The 20318-nt window shown below is 39.1% G+C and overlaps 1 protein-coding gene across 2 annotated transcripts in view; it reads left to right on the top strand.

The window, feature by feature from the left end:
* Window positions 1-20318, top strand: part of NCOA7 (nuclear receptor coactivator 7) — a 144293-nt gene that overhangs the window by 569 nt on the left and 123406 nt on the right. The gene's annotated exons all lie outside the window — the stretch shown is intronic.

Raw genomic sequence — 20318 nt, 5'->3', positions numbered from 1 at the left:
TATTGGGGGGTGAAGGGAGAAATACCGTTGAATTTTCAGCAGCTCAGGTGGAAATATGTCACCGTATTTTTTCGGCTTGATGAACAGATGCGTTCTTCCTGTTCTCTCTCAATATGTAGCCACGCACAGCGTTATTTCAGCGGCATGGAGAAGTCGCTGTGGATTTTTGTGTATTTCAGAGTTGGCAGGCTGATACATAAAATTGATGTCTCCAACCCTTACAGTCAACATTTTAGGGCCAGTTAGAGAAGGCTCCTCTAGGAGTCAAATATTCAAGAGATAGATGAGGCTGAGGAATTCTTGTGCTGCCTACCTGGCAGCCTTCGGCTTTCGTGAAGAGCGTGGCAAGTTTGATACAGGTGTAGGGAGTTGAGAATCTGCTGGAAGGATGGACGGAGTCGGCCAGCAGAGGCAGCCTTGGGCGCAGCCTAGCTTCCAACTGGATGTTAATAAGGTCTGTATTTCTGAGAAACTGGTTATAAATTCTTTCTTCTCTCCCAAGTGTAAAGTTCATACATCAGAGCCTTTGGCAAGATTATCTCTTCACAGGCTATCATTTTTAAATTTCGTATTAAGCAATAGGTTTAGAGCCTTGGAAAGTGGATCACTGTAAGCGCCAATTTTATTAACGTATTAAGGTTTAGAGCTTTGGAAAATGAACCAGTGTAAGCTCCAGGAGGACAGTGTCTTCGTCTTGTTCAGTCCTGTAATCCCCTAGTCTGATGAATAGTGGGCGCTCATTAGTTATTTGTTGAATGAACTGTGTTTCAAGCTTCATCTAAAGACAATTTAGGATTAAAATGTGTTTTCCTGTGGCCGTTGAAGTTTAACTGGATTTTAAAAATTACTTCTTTGTATAAATAGTCAAATGAGGTTATCCCAGCATTTAAGTTGAATCTTGACATTTTTAGGGCCATATGTTATCCTTCTTTAATGTGTTATTAAATAAGGTAATTCTCCCCAACTCTTAATATAAGTTAATTTCATTTCTAAGCTTGCAATTTTTTTCTAATTGGTAATCAGACTTATTTTAATTAAACTCTAAAACACAATTAAAAAGTACAATTTATGTTTAAAGGAAATTCTAGGTTACTCTAGAGGTAACAATGATTTGGTTAATAAGTGACATATTAACTCATTTTAGAGTTGAGTTGTTGTGGTTGACCTAATTATAATGTATTTATTACAGGTAAAAGTGGAAATAAAGCATTTAGAAGTGTCTGTGATTCCTAAATGATTCAAAATACATGGTATAGATACACATTTTCAACTGCATGGTTTTCCTCAGTATATAAACATATCAGTTTTCAAGTTTGACACCCAGGGTGGTTGTGACATTGCAGGTTTGGAAGGTTTGGTGCCTCTCTGCTTTTAAATCTTACGTTATCTTGAAATAATCAAGAATAACTGCATCACATTTCATTTGCTTTATTTTTGCACTGTGATACAATATTTCCTGTTTTGTTTTTATTTTCCTGTTACGTAAGTTTTCTGAGTCAGTATTAACCTTTTTTCAATCACTTTGTTTAACAGAATTATCTGGGAGTGGTCCAGTCACTTATTTTCTTTCTTTCTCTTTTGTCATTTTAATACCTCTTCACCGTCCTTACTACATATTACCCAAATGACTTATTTTCACAAAACTATGGTAAGCCCTAGTTTATTACTATTGCTTCTCCAGCCTACTTGGGCTCTTCCTAGATGGTGAGGAAATAACACTTTTATGTAAAAGGTAGTGAGATTGGGGGAACCAGCAGTGGGAGGGAGCTTATGAAAAATAGGTTATGATTTATTCAAACAGAGAAAAAATTCTCCCATGAAATAAAGATAATTACATTTTACACATCTTCTATTTGTAGTCAAGGATATTGAGCAGTTAATTTATATTGTTCTTTCTTGCTCACTTTAAACTTCTCAAAAGAGCCCTCCCCTGTGGTTACAGTAAACTCTCTTTACTTTGTTGCAGATAATAGACACTTATTTGTTCATTTGACAAAGAGAAGTTGAGCGCTTGACTGTGTGGCACTCTTGACCTTGAAATCAGTTCCTAATGTCAGAATGGAAGAGGCATTTTTCTGTGTGTGTCCTGCATCCAAATGGGTAGCGCCCCTGCAATTGAATGACTCACTACCTGGGTCCTGACAAGTGAGCCCCCCGGTACCCTGACTCCACATGCACCACTGGAATGAAATCCTAAGACCTAGATTTACTCTATCTTACTTTTCTATGTCTTTCCTAAGGTTTTATTACCAAACCCCCTATCCCTTCCTCGCTAAATGTCCCTTACTGTCCCTTTTTTATTCCACCGTTTTTTATCCCAGCCCATGATTTTTGTTGTTGTTGTTTACATCCAGTAAGATCCACTCAATTCACATATGTTAGAACCAAAATTGTTATGGTTGCAGAAAAAGTATAGAAAAGAAAATTGGTATAACCTTGAATTTCAAATATAGGGAACTAGTGGATGAAGAATAATTGTTGTATACTAATCTCCCTTTAAAAACGGTAATGAATGCCAGAGACAATGAATTGTCTGCTCATAAATTTGACCAGAAGCTTAATTGAAAGAAATGTTTATAGAGAGTTGGCTGAACAAAGGCCATGATGTCCACCCATGCCCCTCCAATTCTAGGTGTTACACCAGGAGTCTAGCCAGATCTTCAGAAACTGTATACTTTGGTTACCTTGTTTTGCATCCTTTGCACCCCTCCCCCCAAATTGTGCTCACACTGAAGCATTCTATTAATACAGTCACAAGAAACCTACTGTTATGTTACTTAAGAGATGTGGTTATTAAGGTAATATTTCCTTCTACAGCTCCTGCTTGAAGACTCTTGCAAGAAATTCCATTCAACTCTAAATGCCAAAGAAAAGCTTTACTTCCCCTGAACAGTTATGGAGTGTCCATTTTTCATCATGCAAAAATAGAATTAGATAGTCGATTATATTTCCCTTTCTGATTTGGCAACTAGGAAACACAGAGTCAGATTTACAACTTAATTTTAATAACCCTGTAAAAACCTATGGCGTATTATTGATGTTCTGACTTTCCCTTTGGTTTGGAATTTCTGTTCTACCTTGTTTTTTTTTTTTCTTCTGATTTTTTTAACCTAAGTATATTTTCCCATTTTATTGAATTTATTAAGGTGACTCACATCTTTTGTAGAACAAGGAAAAATATAAAACATAATACCAATAAATGGAAACATGTGCAGAATTGATCTATGGATACAGTATGTTTTGATTAACAAGTTTAATAGGTTCCATTAAATGTGCTTTGAACAAGTATTGCAAGTTTAGTATATTTACACTTGTATAGCCAAATGGAAAACAATGTTACATAGTTTTGCAAAACTAAGATCCACTTATTTTTTTTTAACTATTAAATTTATGTCTACTATTGACTAATTTAAAATTGGTAAAACCATTCAGTTTAAGTCAGTTCTGGATTGACCAGGAGATTCATTCTATTTAATTAAAAAAAAAAAGTCATTTTTAGCCAAAGGGCTAGCCTAAATTAGCTTAACACTCACCATACTGTACCTCACGTCTGACCTCTTTCACATCAGTAATTTATTTGATTCATCTTTGTTTTAATAAATCATAGAGATTCTTCCTTGAGTCTCTTTTATTCACCATAAAATTTAAAAGATTGAGCTCCCTGAGTTAATTGATCAGACTTTCTTCATTCTGATATTTTGACAACTACCTGTTAAGTTGGTTGAATTTAACCATGTAAATAGTTATTTGCATCTGTGTGGTGTCAACTTCATTTTCATACATTTATCACCCTGGTCCACAGAGAGACTGGCTCTTCTCAAGGGATAGTCATTGGTGCAGTCCAGGAGCTTTTGAGGTAAAAATAATCTGAATTAAAAAGTGCAACTTGAAACATTGAGGAGGGGATTTGGAGAGAGATGTGGGCAAATTTTTACATAGAGGCATATCATTCCGGTAACCTCCAAGTCTTTTTTTAAAAAGTTTTATTTTTGTAGTAGGCAATACCTTCATGTGATTCAAAAGGTACATATGGGTAAACATTGAAAGGATTCCCTCTCATCCTTTTTCCTAGTTACCTGCTTCCCCTGTCCACTGGCAGCCAGAGTTATCAGTTAATTGAGAATCCTCCAGTGACATTTTGTGCACATACAAGCAAATATGAACATTCAGCCTGCCCCTTTGATCTCATCATCATTTCTCTAATTGCCTTCTCTCCATTCCCACTGTTCTTGTTTGGTTCCTCAGATGCTTTGGACTGTTGCCTGCACTTTACTTTCCCCTACATTTCACCCAGTCTTCCTTCTAAACTTCCCTTTTCAACCTTATAAAGGATTCCCATCCTGCGCAGGAAGGAGTCCACCATGAATCTTACTTAGCCTCGTCTCCTGGGCCCTGAGGAATTCATCTCTTGTCCCCTGCCCCTCCCTGTCATGCATGTGGCTCACCGTTGTTCTTAACTTACCTCCCCATCCCCAATCATGGACTCTTTAAAAAAATCTGATGAAAGTTCATGGTCTCATCACACACGAAACACACCATTTTGCCTACATGTCCTTGTTTATGGACCCCAAGTTCAGAATCTCTATGTTGGTAACACAAAACTGTTTGTCACTTCCTGCACATGCGCTGCATATGATTTTTTCTTCTCCACGCTGTTTCCTCTGCATGGAACACTTGGTCCTCCTACTTTCATTAGCAAGCCACACTCAGTTCTGGTGTCATCTCTAGGGGCCATTCTTGGTTGAGAGTCTAGAAACTCATGGAGCCTTCCACATGTAATGTAGTATCCCAAGTAGGCTTCCATACTGGCAACAGGCATTTCTCATAAATAGCAAAATTGCCTTTCTAGTAAAAATTAATTATGATTTTGGATAACATGCTATGATTGGTCAAAAAACAAAAAAAGCCCAAGGTTGAAGCTTTTATTTAACTATTCATCCCTCCTCTACTCCGCTCCCCGCCATCCTCCGTAGAATATGTCTGTATCATTTTCTTTAGCATCCCTGCCTTACTATACTAATTCTCTCCAAACATTGTGTTAACACTCATTAAAAAAAAAAAGTTCATATTTATTATGGCCCTCACCTAAGAGAGTGTTTTTTGTTTTTTGCCTCTGCCTCTGGGTTTGCTTCTGTAGTTCGTACATAAAGGAGTGAAACCCTCCAAGTGTGGTGTTACTCTTAAAAATCGAAAGTATTAACCACCAACCCTGATGGATGACATGAACCATCTGGAGATAGTGGCCCATTCTACGAAGTGACTCCTAAGTATGTGAATATAGTATTTTTCTTTCCAAGCCAAGTAATCGGAGGGCGTCCTCTGTGCTTGATTTTTTTTTTTTTTTTTTTTTTTCGGGGTACGCGGGCCTCTCACTGTTGTGGCCTCTCCCGTTGCGGAGCACAGGCTCCGGACGCGCAGGCTTAGCGGCCATGGCTCACGGGCCCAGCCGCTCCGCGGCATGTGGGATCTTCCCGGACCGGGGTACGAACCCGTGTCCCCAGCATCGGCAGGCGGACTCTCAACCACTGCGCCACCAGGGAAGCCCTGTGCTTGATTTTATTGCAAAGTGCCTGACATGAGGTAAACTGCTGTTGACTGATTAACAGAGGATTTAGCCAGTAAGAATTTAATAGCATTTGTTCAGCACTGTTCCTGTGGAATCCTCTGACTAGTGGACGATTGTGATCACTAACCAAACTAGCCATGTAGAATAGGCAAAATCTGTAAGACTGCTCCATAGGTGTGAGATCCCTTGAAATCTTTCATTTTCCTTCTGTAATTCTGACCTCACTAAGCAAACATCAGATTTACTAATTTGTTTCCCCAGACATGTTGATGTGAGGAATTGAGTGTGTCTTGAGTAGCAGTAATGACTATTCCAGCCATCCAGTAGGTACAGCCTCTGCTGTATGCTGTAAAGCACAATTTTAGGATATTAATCTGTTGGGAGGGCTTGCTCAATCCTTACGGTCCCAGGTATTTACAGCTGAGCCCTCAGCCCTAGGTCCTGGTGATTCCCCCTAGGTATATTACTTGCCGGGCTCTAGGCTCCCACTGAAACAGCTAGTTAGCAACCCTCTGATCTTCTAAAATAATTTCAATTTAACACACTTTAACTCTTTAAAAAGCATTCTAGGAAGGAATCGTTTTAGTCCATTTGGGCTGCTAGAACAAAATTCCATAGACTGGGTGGCTTATAAGCAGCAGAAGTTTACTGCTCACATTTCTGGAGGCTGGAAGTCCAAGATCAGGGTGCCAGCATGGTCAGGTTCTAGTGAGAACCCTCTTTCAGGGTGTAGACCATGGACTTCTTATTGTGTCCTCATCTAGTAGGAGGGGCTAGGGATCTCTCTGGGCCTCCTTTATGAGGGTACTAATCCCATGAGGGCGCTAATCCCATGAGGGTAGATCCCTCATGATCTAATCACCTCCTGAAGGTCCTACCTCATACCATCACCTAGAGCATTAGGTTTTCAACGTATGAATTTGGGGTGGGGATGGGTGACACAAACAATCTATACAGCAGGAATAGAAAATTCACAAAACAGGACTACAAACGGCCAAAACATGAAAAAATATTCAACTTCATTGCATGAAAGAAATGCAGACTATAATTAGATTGTAAAAGTCCATAACAATGCTGGCAAGTTGAAGTTGGGTCATTTTCCCTTTTCACAGATGGTAAGAGGTTATATGGGGGTATTATTCCTTTGATGGAGAGCAGTTCAACTCATAGAATCCCTTGGCACCCATGATTCTGTTCTGAGCACATCCTAGAAAAATCAGAGATGAGGCTTAATTTCAGTGGGGAGCACATTGTCTCTGGAAGGCAGGTGGTATGGTAGATGGGTTAAGAGCAGGGATGCTGGAGCCTGTTGCCTGGCTTGAAGTCCTTTTCCACCGTTTGTCAGCTAGGTGAACTTAGGCAAGTTAATTTCTCCTTGGTTTTCTCATCTGTGAAATGAAGATAATAATAGTATCCACCTCTCACATTGTATTGAGAATTGGATAAGTTAATATATGTAAAGCACTTGGAATTCTGTCACAGAGTAAGCAACTATATAAGTATTGGCTATTAGCAAGGTTGATATTGTAAAAATTGGAGACAAATCCAATAATGGAGTCTTTTTTGATAGTATACCAAACTGTATGTACAAAAAACCCTAATTTGATTTTAAAATGCAGCTTCATGGAAGAAAAGACAGGAAAGTCATAAAATATTGAGACTTTTGTCTCCATTGCTGGGATCATAGGCAATTTCTATTTTCACATTTTATTTGTTATCCATATATATTACAATGATAATTGTTAGAAATAATTAAAATTAATATATCATAGGATTCTTATATTCTTGACTTTTCTTCATCAGATGCATATTCATTCTGACATATTTTACTCTCTCTTCCTCTTTTCAAAGCTTCTAATATTTCACTTCCTCCACATCTTCACCCACACGCCATCTGCTTGGTATTTTCTTGCATTTAGCTTGCTTGCTTGTTTTATGTATAGATCAGCCCCAAGACTAGTTCCTCAAGAATAAGTAGAGTAGGTGAAAGGATTTATGAGATTTTCATGGTGGTGGCTTTCTCTTGGAAATTTAAGTCAGAGAATGCTGCTTAGGTGATAATGGTACTGTATCCTGTCCACATTGCAGGCACTCAGCCGTATCTCCCACTCATCACCTGCATAAACTCAGCACTTTAGTAGGGTCAGAAGGGTCCTCAGTACCCCTCACGCACATGGGGTAATTCCTGCTTTCAGGCTTTTGGCTGCCCGCTCTATCTGAATTTCCTTACACATTTCTTCCTTTTGAAGCCAATATTCTGCACCAGGTTGATACTTAATTCCGTCAACGCTTTCCAAGACATCTGCTCTACTAATTTCAGTTTATTTTGGCACTTAACTATTTGTACTGAAATTTTTTTTTTTACATCTTTATTGGAGTATAATTGCTTTACCATGGTGTGTCAGTTTCTGCTTTATAACAAAGTGAATCAGCTATACATATACATATATCCCCATATCTCCTCCCTCTTGCGTCTCCCTTCTACCCTCCCTATCCCACCTCTCTAGGTGGACACAAAGCACCGAGCTGATCTCCCTGTGCTATGTAGCTGATTCCCACTAGCTATCTATTTTACATTTGGTAGTGTATCTATGTCCATGCCACTCTCTCACTTCGTCCCAGCTTACACTTCCCTCTCCCCGTGTCCTCAAGTCCATTCTCTATGTCTGCATCTTTATTCCTGTCCTGCCCCTAGGTTATTCAGAACCATTTTTTTTTGTTTAGATTCCATATATATGTGTTAGCATACGGTATTTGTTTTTCGCTTTCTGACTTAACTTCACTCTGTATGACAGTCTCTAAGTCCATCCACCTCACTACAAATACTCAATTTTGTCTCTTTTTATGGCTGAGTAATATTCCATTGTATATATGTGCCACATCTTCTTTATCCACTCATCTGTCGATGGACACTTAGGTTGCTTCCATGTCCTGGTTATTGTAAATAGAGCTACAATGAACATTGTGCCACATGACTCTTTTTGAATTATGGTTTTCTCAGGGTATATGCCTGGTAGTGGGATTGCTGAAGTCGTTCTATTTTTAGTTTTTTTAAGGAACCTCCATACTGTTCTCCATGGTGGCTGTATCAATTTACATTCCCACCAACAGTGCAAGAGGGTTCCCTTTTCTCCACACCCTCTCTAGCATTTATTGTTAGTAGTTTTTTTGATGATGGCCATTCTGACCAGTGTGAGGTGATACCTCATTGTGGTTTTGATTTGCATTTCTCTAATGATTAGTGTTGTTGAGCATCCTTTCCTGTGTTTGTTGGCAATCTGTATATCTTCTTTGGAGAAATGTCTATTTAGGTCTTCTACCCATTTTTAGATTGGGTTGTTTGTTTTTTTGATATAGAGCTGCATGAGCTGCTTGTATATTTTGGAGATTAATCCTTTGTCAGTTACTTCGTTTGCAAATATTTTCTCCCATTCTGAGGGTTGTCTTTTCATCTTGTTTATAGTTTCCTTTGCTGTGCAAAAGCTTTTAAGTTTCATTAGGTCTCATTTGTTTATTTTTATTTCCATTTCTCTATGAGGTGGGTCAAAAAGGATCTTCCTGTGATTTATGTCATAGAATGTTCTGCCTATAGAGTTTTATAGGGTATTGCCTTAAATTTAGGTCTTTAATCCATTTTGAGTTTATTTTTGTGTATGGTGTTAGGAAGTGTTCTTATTTCATTCTTTTATATGTAGCTGTCCAGTTTTCTCAGCACCACTTATTGAAGAGGCTGTCTTTTCTCCATTGTATATTCTTGCCTCCTTTATCAAAGATAAGGTGACCATTATGTGTGTGGGTTTATCTCTGGGCTTTCTATCCTATTCCATTGATCTATATTTCTGTTTTTGTGCCAGTACCATACTGTCTTGATTAATGTAGCTTTGTAGTATAGTCTGAAGTCAGGAAGCCTGATTCCTCCAGCTCCAGTTTTCTTTCTCAGGATTGCTTTGGCTATTCGGGGGCATTTGTGTTTCCATAAAAATTGTGAAATTTTTTGTTCTAGTTCTGTGAAAAATGCCTTTGGTAGTTTGATAGGGGTTGCATTGAATCTGTAGTTTACTTTGGGTAGTATAGTCATTTTCACAATATTGATTCTTCCAATCCAAGAACATGGTATATGTCTCCATCTGTTTGTATCATCTTTAATTTCTTTCATCAGTGTCTTATAGTTTTCTGCATACAGGTCTTTTGTCTCCTTAGGTAGGTTTATTCGTAGGTATTTTATTCTTTTTGTTGCAATGGTAAATGGGAGTGTTTCCTTAATTTCTCTTTCAGATTTTTCATCATTAGTGTATAGGAATGCAAGAGATTTCTGTGCATTAATTTTGTATCCCGCTCCTTTACTAAATTCATTGATTAGCTCTAGTAGTTTTCTGGTAGCATCTTGTACTGCAAATTAAATATAGGCTTGCGTTATGACTTAGTTTTTCTTACAGTTAGCTGGTAGGGGTGGTGTTTTGTACTACTCTATGCCCTTCAGGTTTCTAGCACATGGTTGTCCACATGCATGCACATGGAACACAAGAAGACTGCATGTTGTTGTGTTGATAACATTCTTAGGAGATGGTTTATGAGTTTTCTGTTCCATCTTCCTCTTTGCCCATCTTTCTCATTCTTTTATTTTCAAGATCAGAATGTTGTATCATTTGGTTCTCTCAGTCTTACAGATATTTGCCTGAAATTTTGATAATAGATTTTCATTCCTAAAGTCTAAAAACTAAAGGACTCAATTGCAAAGAACATCACAGTTACTAAATGCATTTACAATTAGGGTCCAGTAATATACAGACTAATCCTAGTTGCAGGGATAACTATCATCAACTGTAAAGTATTGCTTGTTTGATCAAGAGAGTTTCAGGAGTTTGCCAGAGAATGTGTTTAAAGTTTGTAAATATTTTAGATTCTCATAGGTCTTGTGTTTCCTAGAAAGGACCAAATCCTAGGAAATATTTTCATGTATCTGCTGTCATAGCTTGGACCAGTGGTTCTCCAGTGGGGTTCATGTGCCCCTTGAGGGTATGGGAAGAAATTGTTAGAATGTCTGTATCATCTTTTCATGACTTCTATTTTGTTATATGTTTTATAATGCATGTATTAGTGCAGAAGACATTTTTTATGTGAAAAATATACGTATTAGGATTTTATGCTCGGATGCTTTTATTGACGTGGAATATAACTTTAGAAAATGGAGACCACTAATATAAATAAAAGGTAAGACCTTATTGTTCTATAACCGAAGTCAGTTTCTGTTATGTATTTAGCCATAACAACTAAAAAGTCAACTTATTAAACATAAATCCTATGTTTAACCTGAACTAGAAGTTGTAATGTATGTCACTGTGTGTGTGTGTGTGCACGCGTGCACAGGCACACTTGCTTATGCATGTAGAACATGAGACACTCCTTTTGAGGGCTTACAGTCTGATTGAAAGGAATATGGGCATGAGGAGCCATTAATTAGAAAATGGTACAAGACAGCATAAGTGTGTGTGAGAAATGTAGCAGTATGAGTTTGTTAGATTAAAATTGCTAAAGTGTGGTAAGAGTGGCATGCCACAATGGTGATGCTACATTCTCAGAAGATTTCAAAACTCATTTTATGTTAAGAATTTTCCCTGATAATCAGGTCAGTTCTTAGTCCATCTACTCAATAAACTGCTTGAATTGTCTCCTGGGTACAGATGTTAACTATGTGAGCTTTCTGCTCTAATATTCAAAATAATATTTACCGATGCTCTCAATCATATGCCCACATTTCCTTTAAATTATATGAGAAAGTGGCAGAATAGACATAAGGGGGAAGTAACAATGTTTTTGAGGTAGTATCCTTTTGGAACAGTGATAGTATATAAGATTTAAGATAAGTGAGTGTTTCCTAGAGCTGCTCTGACAATTACCAAAAACTGGGTAGCCTAAAACAACAGGAATTCATTGTCTATAATTCTGGAGGGTGGAGTCTAAAATCAAGGTGTCGACAGGGCCACGATGTCTCTGAAACCTGTAAAATAATCCTTTCTTGCTTTTGGCTTCTTGTGATTTGCTGGCTGTCCTTGGCACTCCTTGGCTTGTAGCTGCCTAACTCTAATCTGTGCTTGTCTTCACGTGGAGTTCTTCCTGTGTGTCTTGATCTTCACATGGCCATCTTCTTATAAGGACACCAGTCATATTGGATTAGAGGCCCACCATACTCCAGTATGACCTCCTCTTAACTGATTACATCTGCAGTGACCCTGTTTCCAAATAAGGTCACATCCTGGCTTACAGTGGATACAACTTCAGCATTTTTTTGGGGGGGGTGGTGGTGTGACACAGTTCAACCATAACAATAAATAATATCAAAGTCTGTAGGTGAATGTACCAAGATGTACATAAGTCACGCTTGGTGTCAAGTGATGCCTCCTTGTAGCTAAACTTCCACAGCCATGCACATTGGTTGTGAGGTAAATGACAGCTGGAAGGAAGGGATGCTTTCGTGGCTGTTTTTGTTAATTGGCTGCTTCTGTCTCTGGGCTTTGGTATTCCAGGCCTCGGTAGAATTATGCCTATAGATGGTAACATGTACTATGTGGCTTTGATCTTCCTGGTAAAAATCCACAAAGTAATTTGTGGATTAGGATATTTCTAAAGGTGTGTTGGGTTTTTTGTTGTAATAATACTGCATAACAGCCTCCAAATCTTCGTGGCTTAGAACCACAAATATTTATTTCACATTCATGAATCTGCAGGTTGACTGTGGTTTGGCTACTGTTGGCTGGGTCCAGCAGGGCTGGGCTGGACTCCAAAGCTGAGGTAGGAGTTCAGGTCTGTTCCACACATCTTCATTCTGGGACCCGTGCTGAAGAAGGAAAAGCCACTACCTGAGGCATACTTTTCTGGTGGAGAACAGAAACTTGCCAGGCCTCTTAGAGCCTTAAGTTGAAGTGGGTACACTGTTAGTCCTCAGTCTGTTGGTTAAAACAAGCCACATGGCCAACAGAGTAGAGAAGAAGACTCTGTGTACTAGTGCAAAGCACCGCAAAGTGGCATAGCAGACGGTTTGCACGTGTAATTCTCTTACAAGGCGGGAGTGCTTAATTGAGTACAACAATCCAGTCTGGCCAAATGGCCAAAGAGCCCATTTTCTTTTGAATTCTGCAAGAACTTTTATATCAAACAACTTAATAAACCTTTAAAAGAAAACATATTTAAACCATAGAGTTGATTTCTTAACCCAGTCTCTTGGAAAATTAGAATTGAATATCATACGCATAATTTTTTTCAAAGAAGAGGTCACACTACTTCCTGATGCTGGTTTAATTTTGTGTTGAGCAGATTCCCTGCCCCGTAGCACTTTTCACTATGCTTCTTCCTGAACCCACGTTTGCATATTTCCCACATCTTGTGCCGTACCGACCAAAGCACTACACGCGCCTCTCCATTTGTGCCTTACACATCTGAGGGTAGGGTAGAATTCCAGTCCTCTTGAGCATGCTCTGATAGAGAACATTTTCATTAATGAGAAAACTCTTTCTGGTTTACAGATATGACTGTTCATTGGGTAGCACTGTTGAACTATAACCAGAATGGTTGTTTTTGGTGTTGTCCCACTTCAAACACCTTCCCTAAGAACACTGGCCTATGTGACCTGGCCCTTTTCTTTCCATTAGTATTTCTGTTTGCATAACAAATTTTATTTGGCATTACTTTCTATCATATCCTTTTTTTCTGATTGTTTAATTTTTGTAGATTTTATTTCCTTGTCAAAAATCGAAGTTTTCTCAGAGTGTATTGAGTCCTCTTTATATGCATAGGTTTTAGATAAATTGTGCAGTGATAGGCATAAAACAGGTTCTTAGTAAGCTTACTGATTGAAGAGATTGCTTGTCAGTATGTGACAAGGCACTATTTTGAGTAAGTGTAAATTGTTTAATGCCACCTGTACATTCCATGTAAATAAATATGCTGAAAGCGTATTAAAAAGGGTGATAATTCAATTATTTTTTATTTTGCATTTTTACACATATTGGGTGTATGCCAGTGCATTTTGAAAATAGCATTCAATTGCCGGTACCATCCACATGAGAACAAAGAAGCATGTGACTTTTCCTCAGTGAAATGGCAGCTTACCTGGTAAAGTGAACTTCCTGTCTCTTCACAGTCTCAAAAGACACTGTAATTCTTGGAAACTAGTGTTTGCAGCCCATATACTGTATGTTCTATGGAAAGGTATTCCATTTATTACATCTTTCATCCATCAAATTTTATTGGTTTTGTTTGCATGAATTAACCCTAATTCAGATCCATCAAATAGATACCTCCCATCAAATAATAATAATTAGTAGTAACCACTGGCCACACTTATTTCTGTCCTAAAATTGAAGGAGTTGGGGCATGATGCAAGACCAGAACCCCTGCAGCAGTGATGCCATTTGCTGTGAGCAAAGGCAGCTGGTGTAGTGATTCACATTGGTGCCTACTCTCTGGAAGGCCTTGGGGAATAGGCTTGAGTTCTATACTGGTAGAGACTCCAGAAGACTGTGGAACTTTTTTCTTTTTTTTTAAATTCCTTTTGGGCCAGGGCTAGAAGATATCTGCAAAAAAAGTCAAATAGGCCAGAGATCCTAGGATTTTAGCAGTGGGTCTATTGAATAATATTAAAATGAATTCCAGAAGTAACTGAAGACAAACTTTTCTTCCCATGTCACCTGTTTGTTTATTGATGCTGTTTGGAGCCTACCACCTTTAGACTCACCTTAGAGATGATCTGAAGTGATCTTACAGTACTGGAGCAATAGTAGGGGGTGTCCCTAGAAACTACCTCTGTGGCGATGCAGGCATCAGATTTTTTTCAACTCTTGTGAGGGTAGGGACAATCATATGCATAGAGCAGACAACCAATAAATAGTGATTGATGGTGAGAAAGAGGAAGTTTCCTCTTATGGTTGAGATGTGAGATCAGCAGAGCAGACTCTGTTCTGTTTTCATTGTGTCCAATAACTTTTTATATGACTTTCTTTGTGTACAGGTAGAAAACTGTACAAGACTGAATTCTTATATCCTTATAAGTATTAATGAGAGAATGCATGCAGTATATTAAAAACCTCTGGTAGAAGTTAATAGAATCATAATTTTTAGTTCTAAAAAGGACCTTCAGTTTTAGCCCCTAAAAAAAAGGGGGGGCTTTTGTACCTTAAAATCAATAAAGAACATTTTTTAAAAAGATCAAAATTCCATTTTTAAATTCTGATTCTTTGTATTTACTAATTTCGTTTTCAGCGGGGAAATAATTGGATTGGCAGAAGATTACTTTTCAAAACAACAGAAACAAAAAAAATTTGCCAACAGCTAAGGGAAATATTTCTGGCATATTCAAAGTTATATTATTACTTCTGTCCTTAAAACTTAAGAGGTAATTCACTTAATTTAGTGAATTAAGGGAATGTGCTTTCCAGTTAGCTCTTTAAAAGTCTAATTCAGTGCAATAAATGTTTATTAAATGCTTGAACATGTTCAGTGCAGTGCATTTATTAATGAATAGCAGTGACTAACCTGAATACAGTTCAGGATCGATGTCCTAAAAGACAATTGACCAGAAAACTGGTGTTCACCCTCTTGTTCTTTTAATGGTGGGTAAATCTGGAAAGAACCAGGCAATTGACGTGAAAATTCTGTGTAGTAATATTGCCTCTCATTAGAGGCCATAATGAGTGGCTCTGACTTTGGCATTAGATAAAGCTGATCATTCTGGCTCTAACTTTTATGGCTGTTTGACTTTGAATAAATGTTTCAACCTTTCTAAATTTCAGATTCTTTATCTAAAAAGGATTGAGAATATGAACTCTCATATAGTCATAAAGATTAAACAGTGTGTGTAATAGCATTGAACAAAAAAATCTGGTGCATGTGGTTAATGTTCAGTAAACAGTTTTAACTGTTGCTGCTTGCTGTCATCTCTACGTTCATTCACCTGGGCTGCCTGGCTTGAGTTAGTTCATGATCTAATGTTTCTGTTTAGGGGCAAATTTGAATCTGGCTCTCCAGGTGTAACTTTCATGAACACAGGAACGTTTGGGCTTGTTGAAATCTGAATGGAGAGAATTCTCTGTTCCGTGGGGTGCTAGACTCGATAGATACCTCTTGAACACTTTTCATCTCTATACCAGGCCTTTTACAGATAAGGAAACTGGGGTCTGGAGAAATTGAGTAACTTGCCCAAGGCTGCATACCTTGGAGATGGTAGAGTCTGGATTCCAACTGGGCTTGTCCTGCTTTAAGGGTGCTGTGCTGCCTTAATAATAAGAGTCCGAGAGGTTATTCAGGTAAAGCACAGAGAATCTTGAAAGCAGAGAATGACTCAGCTGTGTGGAGTTTGTAAGATCTCAGCTTTGAAGGAATTTTTGAAATTAAAAAATTTTCATTAAAAATGTTAGTTTATCCATGGAACTTGACTTTCCTCTGTAACAGTGGTTTTCAGTGAGTGTAGTATTCCCCACTAGGGTGCAGTTTGGTTGGCATGGTTCCTGGGGAGGGGCACTAGCATTTAGTTGGGGGAAGCAGAGGTGCCAAGTGCCCTGCAATGAGCAGGACGGTCCTAGACAACAAATAATTGTCCTTATATTTCAAATTTCATGTCATCTGTAGGACCTACATGAATATTTATTGGGACATTCTGAAGAAAAGAGAAAGAGATTGGTTCTAAATTACTATGTATAGAAATGCTGGTTATTATTTATAGCACTAGTTTTTATTCTAATGTTCTGTGCACTCCCACCTACCCATTACCCACCCCCTCCCAACCTCTCACCTCTGCTCTTTCATCTTTCTGTACTTCTCATATGTAGTGAAATTATTTCTGATCTTATTTCACCTATAGCTAAACTTGTCCTAAATAAGTTAGTATAAGCATCTGAGTGTTTTGTTGTGTCTTCTAATGAAATTGTGCCTGAGAATTTACTTTATTATTATAAATTATTAACTTATAACTTACCTGTTGTAAGCTACTTTTCTTTTGGCATTATATTGATTTTTGAAACCTGAGAATTTACATACTGAACTACCTGTTATCAATTACTTTCCTTTGGGGCATTACATCGACTTCATAAAATTCAGTGTGTTAAATGGGTTATATTATCTATCATCTTCATCTCAGCATTATAAAGGACATGTTATAAAATACTTATATACAGTTGACCATTGAAAAATGTGGGGGGTTGGAGCACCAATCCTCCATGTAGGTAAAAAAATGTGTATAACTCACAGTGGGCCCTCTGTATATGCAGTTCCTCTATGTCCGAGGATCCTGTAGGACTGTACGATAGTTACTGAAAAAATAGGAGTATAGGTGGACCTACGAGGTCCAAACCCTTGTTGCTCAAGGGGCAACTGTATTTATTTAGGTGAGGGGTGTTGATTTTTTGATAAGGTTGAGAACTTCCAGTCTACAGCGACCCCACAGAATGGTTGTCCAGCTTGTGCTCAGTCATCTTTGGCGATTAGGAAGCTGCTGTCTCTGGAGACAGCTCTTTGCATCAAGCCCTTATGTTGAGCCAAGACACCTCTCCCTTAATATCCGGTGCCTAGTCCTAGGCACACCCTTGAAGTTCTATTGGTACAAGGCTAAATCCTCTGCCAGATAAGATCCTTGAGGTATTTGGAAATAGCTGTCCTTTCCTCCCAACTCTTTCCATGCTAACCCTGACCAGCTCCTTTGACTACTATTCTTAAAGTTTAATTTTGTGTTAGTTAATCATTCTGTTTGTTCCAGTTTCCTTATATTTCTCCTGTACGGTAGTGGGAGACCCAGAGCTAAGTGCAGTAATCTTGATATATTCGAATCCTCAAAAAGGGTGGGACAGACCACCATAGTCTTTTTTATTCTGGGTTGATTGCATTAGTGGTTTTGTTTTGTTTTGTTTTGTTTTGTTTTGTTGTTTTTGCCAAGGTGGGGCGGGAGGGGTTGGGAAGCAGTGGCATCACACCACTGGGTGTGTGGATCTTACTGTCACCTCAAACTGCAGGTCATAGTCACTTGTGCTAATGTTGGGTTCTCCCTTTCTCTCATTCCTTAGCACTTCTCCCAGATGTAGAACCCCAAATTAATCTACAGACAGCTGTTGTCTGTCTGGATTGAAATGCTGTTATCCAGGATGTTATTTATCCCTCCAAAAGTCTAATGAGGCCCCTGTTTTTGTTTTTTTAATTTATTTATTTATTTTTGGCTGTGTTGGGTCTTGTTTCTGTGTGAGGGCTTTCTCCAGTTGCGGCGAGCAGGGACCACTCTTCATCACGGTGCGCAGGCCTCTCAGTGTTGCGGCCACTCCCGTTGCGGAGTACAGGCTCCAGACGCACGGGCTCAGTAGTTGTGGCTCACGGGCCCAGTTGCTCCGCGGCATGTGGGATCCTCCCAGACCAGGGCTCGAACCCGTGTCCCCTGCATTGGCAGGCAGATTCTCAACCACTGCGCCACCAAGGATGCCCCGAGGCCCCTGTTTTCATTCATGTCAGTGATGAATTTACTGGTGAGGACAAGCCTTAAGGACGAGCACTGCATTAAGCTGTTAACATCTTCCCTCCAGGTTGAAGTTGGAGGTCAGCTCCCAGCTCCGGGTTGAGGCCAGTCAGTTGGTCAGCACATACCTCTTGGTACAGTGGTTCAGTGCTTTCTGTAATGAGTCTAATCATAGAAGCATCCATCCATGTCTAGGCCACATTTCTCAGTCTTATTCATAAGCAGATCAAGAGAAACTTACCCAATGCCTTTTAAGTACAGTTACACAGTGGTTACCTAATTTCCTTGATGCACTGGAACAGTAACTATGTCCAAGAGGGAAATTAGGTCAGTATAATTTGGCTAGGCCGCCATTCTCTGAACTTCCTCCCCTCTACCAGCCCTATACGAGAGCCACACCAGACCACGCAGGCCTCCCCGTGTACCATGTATTCCCTGCCGATGGCTCGTACCATCCTCATTCTGCCTAGTGAGACCAACCTCTTCTGCATTCAGGATCAAACTCCCGTTCCTCCCTCATTGTCCAGCTCTGGCATCATCTGTGGAGCTTCCCTGACCCTCCTTCCCTTCCTGGCAGAGTAGTTGCTTCCACTCTGTGCTGTGTGGTTCCTTGTACCCACCAATATCGGACCACTCGTCTTACCAGCTGATGGGTGTCCGTTGCCTGTTCCACCTGAGCTTCCTGGCCTATGAGTGCTGTCTTCATCTTTGTATCTCCAGCAGAGTACTTGGTCCACGGTAGATGCTTCAAAAAGGGATCTGCTTGTTTGTTGCTGTTGTTCCGCTGAATGGTTGGTTTTCTGTTAACATTCTGGATCTCAGGGTTCACTGCCTCCTCTTCTGAGCCCTTGCTAAGCTGCCTTTAATGATCACGTCTAAAATTTTGCTACGGATCTATGTGATGTTCTCCACTGTGTAATTTGCACACTCCCTTCTCTATTTTGTTGAAAATTAAAAAGTATTTGCCTCTTGTCAGACTTTTGGCATTTTCCACATATTCAACAACTCCTGACCCTGCCAGTGATGTTTTAGAAATCTCATTTGCACGTTCTCTTCCTAGAGAGAACTTATAAAGTGATCTGTCTAGCCCAGAGTTGATTCTTCATTTAGAGTATCTAGGAGATTTGATGAAACCTCTGTACTCATCTTAGGTAAAAGAGCACTGAAACCCACATTTGTTTAATTCTTTTCAGGTCTAATTTCATTTCCCTAGGCAAAGAATAATGGAGTAAGAGTTGATCAGGTCTCCAGTCATTTTGCCATCCATTGCCTTTGTCCCATTCAAGTGATGGACCACTGGCCTGTCCTTGATCATCACCTTGATTCAGGCATAACTTTTTAGTTCTTTGTTGCCATTAAGTTCTGTTTTCTGTTGCTTTGCTTCTGTGACACACATTTGTTTATCTGGGGGCGTTATCTCCTAGATGCTCCCCCTACATGTTTGTGGCAGACTTTTGTTCTATTTCTGTGTCTTTCTTCCCAGGATTCTTGTTAAAAAGAGTATTCAAATTTCTGACCTTGGTTAACACTGTTATTTGAATACCCTTTACGTGTTTAGATGACAGTATGGCTTTGAGAAAGACTGAACACCTGTCATATTTCAGTATAAGTCTAAGTATTTTCTAGGAGGAAATGTCTGCATAGAGTGGTACATTTTGGTCTCTTCCTTATGTGGCCAAATTTAGTGTGACCAAGCCTTAAAGCATGCTGTTGTCATTATTTCATTTGTATAATAGGAAACCTGTTGTTGGGAAAACAGTTGATGGACATCATGGGTGCTCTGGTGTTTTTCTAGTCCTCGCTAGTTATACCTGAATGAACAAGGAGCTGCAGTGTAGATGTGAAGCCAAAAAGCCACAGTGGGCTGTGGGTCCACACTGGTTTGATGTAGTTAGGGAGTCTGGTAGCTCTGTCCTTAAATCCCTTCTAAGTGGTGTCATGGGGAGCATCAAACATTTGCTGGTGACACAGAAAATACTTTGTCTTCAACACAGCTCTTATGAGGTAAGGATTTTGTATGTGCCGGTTTCTTTTTGTTTTTTTGAATAATGAACTGAATGTAGGTTTAAATTGACCATTCTGATTTAAGATTACAAAATAATATTTAAATAGAAGATACATCTTGTGTTCCCTCATACACCATAAATGCAGGAGACTCTTGTAATTATGTAATACACCGTAAATGTAATACACCGTAAATGTAAAAATGTAACACACTGTAAATGCAGGAGACTCTTGTAATTCAGTGTTTGGACGACATAGCGT

The sequence above is a fragment of the Aethalodelphis obliquidens genome, unplaced genomic scaffold (assembly GCF_003676395.1).
Source record: "Aethalodelphis obliquidens isolate GAN/ISIS:26980383/991018 unplaced genomic scaffold, ASM367639v1 scaffold3, whole genome shotgun sequence".
NCBI classification, from domain to species: Eukaryota; Metazoa; Chordata; class Mammalia; order Artiodactyla; family Delphinidae; genus Aethalodelphis; species Aethalodelphis obliquidens.
Note: the sequence above shows the minus strand (reverse complement) of the source record. Positions and strands in the feature narration are given on the sequence as shown.